This window comes from Suricata suricatta, chromosome 3, assembly GCF_006229205.1.
Source record: "Suricata suricatta isolate VVHF042 chromosome 3, meerkat_22Aug2017_6uvM2_HiC, whole genome shotgun sequence".
NCBI classification, from domain to species: domain Eukaryota; kingdom Metazoa; phylum Chordata; class Mammalia; order Carnivora; family Herpestidae; genus Suricata; species Suricata suricatta.
In genome coordinates, this window is record NC_043702.1 from 4,111,490 (window position 1) to 4,117,234 (window position 5,745).

Below are 5,745 nucleotides of genomic sequence, written 5' to 3' on the forward strand. Positions count from 1 at the left end.
GGGTGTGCCCAGACGCCCGGGTCCCGCGCCCCCCACCCACGGAGCCCAGCCCGGGACGCCCGCTCCTTTCCCGACCCCGCAGCGCCGGGCCAGGCCCTCTGGAGATTGTCGTGCGCGGGCCCGGGGCGCTCCGGGGGCGCGCGGCCAGCAAACCTGCGGCCCGAAGGGCGAAGAGAAGCCAGAGGCTTCCCCGACCTCGGCCTTCCCAGGGGGAAGCAGGTTCCCAAGCAGCGGCGCGGGGGACCCACCGCGGCGCTCAGCCCAAGAAGGGGGGACTCGTCGCCCTTGGTCAATACGGGTATTGGCTTAATTTACACCGCTGACCACCCGTCACCTCCCCGCGGCGGAGGGCCTGGGGACTGAGACCTCCGCGGGCACTGCAGGCACAAGGTGAGGGATGGACGCGACCAAGTCATCGTTTCCCGCCGCTGTTCCCAAGATTTCCAGCGGCGGAAAATGGCCCAGACTTGGGTGTCGAGCACAATAAAACGGAGTGGCCGGGCCTCCGAAGGCCTCAGCCGGCTCTGCAGGGCGCGGAGAGTTTGGGGACTCCTTGCTGTCCCTCACCTACAGCCCTGGGGCCTTTCCCTGCCCTGACGCCTGGTCCGCGAGGCCCGGCCGCCCCCCACCCCGCCAAGTGGCCCGCAGGTGAGCGCGCCCTGATCGCCGGCTGGCGTCATCTGCTCGGGGCAGGTTCCCCTGGCCACAGGCCGCTACCTCGCATTTGAGGCCCGCGGAGACGCCGCCCCCTCCCCACACCCCGGGGTCGGCCGGTCCCTGGGCGGGCTGGATCTAAGCCCCCGGCGGAACCGTGGCTGCTGGTGCGAACCTGGGGGGCGGCGGCCTCCCTGGCAGGGCCCCCCTCCCCCCGCACTCCTGGCCTGGGGGAAGAACCTTGGATAAGGAGAGCGGGGTACCCCCCGCAGATTCTGGAGTGCCCCCACCTCCCATATACCTTTCACAGTAACAGGTGTAACTCCCACCGATCTACTCCAAAAGCCCATGGTAGGGATGGAGGGCACAGAGGGATCCAGAGCCTTGGCCACACAAACCCTTCGGGGATGTGAAGCTCTCTAGAAACTTGGGGCCACCTTCAGGAATCCTCACCCCCGGGGGCCAAGCTCCCCAGCTCTCCTAGCTGCACTTTGGAAGCAAAAGGAGAGGGCCAGGGGCTCCCCCAGCCTTGCGGAGATGGCACCACTACCAGCCCCACTGCCCTCTGGGGAAGCTGCCCCCCTCCTGCCCAACCCCTGAATGCCGGGGCACCCCTGAGAGCCCGGTGCGAGGCCGAGCCCGGGAGACAGGCCGAGGGGAGGAAGATAAACAAGCAGCGCTTGATGGCCGCTGTCATCATGGCCGTCATCACAGCTTTCATTTGGCTGCCTAATGAGTCACATCACAGGCAGAGAGAAAAATTGTCAATCGCCTGGGCCCTAATGAATTTTTTTGCAAATTGTAATCAAGCCAGGCCGTCTCAGCTGGCTGATTAATGAGACCCACGAGGCTCGGCCAGCACCTCAGCTTTTTATTCCATCCCGTCCTCCCTGCACTAAATTAACAGCAACTTGTCTGAGCTTCAAATTAACTCCCAATGATTAATTCTGATGGGGGGGCCTGAAGAATAGCTTGTTCTAATAGGCTCTGGCCTGAGATGCTGTTGGAAATTAATACACTTCCCCTTTGGCTGCCGGCTTTAATCCAAGGTTGGGTTTTGACATCACTATATTTGTTGTTACAATAAATTCCACTTACATCTGCAGATCAAATAATTACGCTTGGGAGTGCCACGGCCCTGCGCCCTCAACCATCCACTAGAGCCCCCCGGGGAGCTGTCCACACCCTGGGTCCACCAACCTGGGCAGGGGGGCTTAGTAGAGGGGGGCAAAGGAACAGCCACCCCACCCTAAGCCCTAGCTCTCCCGAGAGCTGGGAGACCCCAACCCTTTGGAGAACCAAGGGTACTTAGAAAACTCAAAGCCAGATCTATAGGGTTCTTGAGCAGAGCTCTCTTGAGATTGGGCTTGGGCCCCACGCAACCTCCTCCTCCTCTCCTCCCTGCAGGGGCCGGGGATGTTTGCAGCCGCCTGGGCCACCAGCACTTGGATCTTCCCCTACACCAGTCCAGGAGAGGATTTCTGAGATACAGTGCATGCTTCTACACCGAGCTTTCGCCTCCTAGTCTTCAGCCCCCAGGATGGTTCTGTGCAGGGTCCTTTCAGCTACATAGGGTGCCATGGGGTGGAGTGGGGGCCTCTAGGCCTGGTGTGCTTCCCAAGATCATCCGGAGAATATGGCTGTCTGAGCACAGTCTGCACTGGCCTGTTGCTGGCCTGAGCACCTGCATTCCAAGACGCCTTTTCTCTTGGGGTCAAAGCTCCCTTAGCCTTGTGTCTGTTTGTTGGAGCTTAATTGGCTTAATCACTTCGGCTGTGACTGGCAAGCCTAGCACAGGGCCTCCGAGGCTGCTCCCTCTGCCCCGGGGCTGTCCCAAGCAGAGTCGCTCTCGACGGAGTTGGCAGGGGGATGGGCCTCAGGATCTGGTCACCACCTTCCCAGATCCCGGGCCTTCCCGAAAGACAGGAGCGCGGCCTCCAGCGGCCTGCGGTTGAGCCCGCCTCCACTCGCTCTCCTCTGCCTGTGGGGAACTTGAGGCACAAGGCAGCTGAGTGGCCTGCCCACGCCCGGCCACGGCCTCCGCGGGAAGGAGGCTCGCGGGCCCGGGCCCCTGTTTCTGTCCCCGGAGACCCCAGGCCTCTGCTCAAGCGCTCGCAGTCTGCTTGGACCCTCCGGAGTCCCGGGATTTCCTGGACGGCCATGGCTGTCAGGGCCTCTTTCCCCCAAAGCGGGGCGGCGCCGGGGCCCTCGGGTGGCCGGACTCTGGGGTCTGGGGGGAAGCCTGCGGTCTGGGGTGTACCGGGAGCGGCCCTGGGCGAAGGGAGGAGTCATTAATCTTCATTTTGGGCCCTTATGGTGTAAACAGGAAAAATATGATCTTAGTAACCAAACATGAATGCAAATTACACCGTCAGAGTAATAAAGCACCTAAACCCCGACACACAAAAGCAACACCATATGTATGAAGACAACCTGCATAAATTATAAATTACATCATAAAAATTGATTGCCTATTTGAATAGTTCAGAAGTGAGAGACCTAAGCTGACTTCCGCCCTCCGTGGCTTTCAGGGAAAGGTCAGGGAGCGCGTTCTCCCCGACGGGCCGCGGACTGGGGTGACTGGGCCTAGCCTGGAGTGTCCTGCCGGCGCTTCGGCCCAGCCTGGTGGCACCGGGGGCGGGCGGCGCCCTTTACGAGGAGCGCGCTCCCCCTGCTCGGCGCTCCGAGCAGGGAACAGGCCCGCAACCGTGGATGCCCTTCGAGGCCCGCGCGGGTGGCGCGAGAGGCGCCACGGTCAATGCCAGACTGGGTCCCAGGAGCCCCCGCCCCCAGACCGAGAGGGGCTGCCCCTCGCTCCCAGCCCCTCCCCTCGGGGTGGGCCGCGAGGCGCGCGCGGGTGGGTGTGCGTGCGCGGGCGGGGTCAGCGTGTTTGCGGCTGTGCGATTTCCCCGCTACGTCTAACCCGGCCCTGCGTGCAGGTTTTCCCGGATCCTGGGTTCAGGGGCACCAGGGTCACCCACTAGACAACCAAGGCGCCTTCCGAGGCACTCGGGTCTGCGCCTCGGGGCTCCCCGGCTCGTGGGCTGCCGGAAGTCCGTTCCAGGGGCCTGCGCCTCTGTGCCCCACCCTGGTTCTCCCCCACTGCGTGGAGGCCCAGTGTCTGGTCTCTGGCCCCCACACCCCTCCCCGTGGTCGTGTCCCCTCACCCCGCTTGGCCTCTAGATCTCCCCACACACATCCTCCCGCCCTCCATTGTGCAGGCGCACCCCGCCCCCCGACTCTGGTCTCCGGGATGACCCCCTCCGCGGTGCACCACAAGCACCCCCGCCCCCACCACGGGAAGCCCTCGCACCGGGGTTCGGGCCCAGCCTACCCCTTCCCACCGCCGCGTGCAGGCCCGCCCTCCGCGCTTTGCCTGGAACGGGCCCCACGGCCCCCGCGTGTCCGCCGCGGGAGCTGGCGACGCGCTGGCCTCGGGAGGGGGAAACTGAGGCCGGGGCAGCACAGGGAGAGGCCGTCAGGCCGCGAGGAGGGTCTGCGCTGCCTGAACCAACGTGCGCCCCTTGGGCCTCAAAGGACAGAGGAGCCATGGGGTTGCACCCGGGCTCTCCCGCAGTTCAGAGCTCGAAGGAGGCAGGGGGGCCGTTGGTGGGCGCGGCCGCCGATCCCGGTGCGATCCCGGAGCCCGCGCCACTTGGCTGGGGTCACGATCCCCGGCCCTGCGCCCGAAATCGGGGGCCCTCCCCAAAGGCGCGCCCGAGGCCAGAGACATCGGCCTGGGGTCCAGGCTAATGCCTGAGGCAGCGCCTGGCATTGGGGGGCGACGTCACGCTGGGCGCCCTCCGTCCCTCCTCCACCCGCCTTCATCTCCTGATTTCCCGCCACTGGATCCCTCGGGGCCTTTGTCGTGCCGGTCGGTCTCTGGTGTGGCCGCGCGTCGTCTTAAAGGGCCCGGCCCCCCATCTCGGTCTCCGCGGCTGCCCGAACCACAAAGGCTGAAATGGGATTACACCAGCCTGATCCCATTAAGCCTCCCTCCCCCACCCTTGTCCCCCGACCCCCGGCCGGGGCGCCGGCAGGCGGACTTAGATGCCCCGCACGTTCCCTCTGTTCCCGCCCCCAGCGCGACTGCGGCCCGGGCACCTGGTGCGGCGACCCTGCGGCGAGCTGAGCGCCTTGGGGGTTTGGAAGTGGCCGCCTGACCCCAGGGTGGCAGCGCGGCCCTGGCTCTGAATGACAAAAGCCGAGCCCGGCCACACGAAGGAAGGAAACAAGGGGTTTGGGAGTGGGGGTGGGGGAGGGGAGGGGACCCCACCGGGCCTTGGACTTGCCTCCCTGCGGGCAGGGGTCGGTGCAGCCCGGGTTGTCTGAAACCAAGCTGGGTGGTTCTGTGTGGAAGCTTCCAGAACACCTCTTTCCCCGCGCCAGCCAGGTAGCTAGCTGGGGCCTAGAAGGAATGGTGCGACTCTGTGCTCAGCGCTTTCCCTGCCTGCTCTCAACTCACTGCCTCCGGGAGGCAGGGGTGAGGCCGGGGGGTCGGCAGATGTAGTAGCTACAAGGCTGGAGAAAGGGGCCTCAAGCAAGGTGGCACCGGCAGTGGGCCCTGTCCTGATGCTCCAAAGCCCGGCCCGGAAAGGAAAGGTTTGGATGGTTGGGTGGGGGCTTGGTCGTGTTTCAAGTTTCCCTTTTTCTTAAGGGAGTCCAGCATCTCTATTTGAACTTGGCACAGGAAAGCGGGGGTGTCAGATCTTAGTAGAGACTCCCCTGAGCTAAGCTGGACCAAACCCATCAAAACCTTTGTTTCTTCCCCTAATGGCCCAGTAACGGTGCAGCCTTCCAGACGGCTTGGTTTCCGGGGAGGTTAAGGATGTAACACAGGGGAGGTGGAGGTAACACTAGGCCCACCTCAGCACCCACTTCCGGCCAGGGACACGGCTTCCAAGGCAGATCGCCTGGGTCCCCATCCTTGGGCCATTAACAGACCTTCGTAGGGTGACTCCTCCGGAAGCCTTGAACCCCGTCCCAATGCATGTGGTGCTTAGACCCAGAGTTGGCAGCCCGAGGGGCTGACCGTGGTTGGGGGGGGGGGCCTCTGTCTTGTTCTGACTCTTCGACAAGCCACCAGCAGGG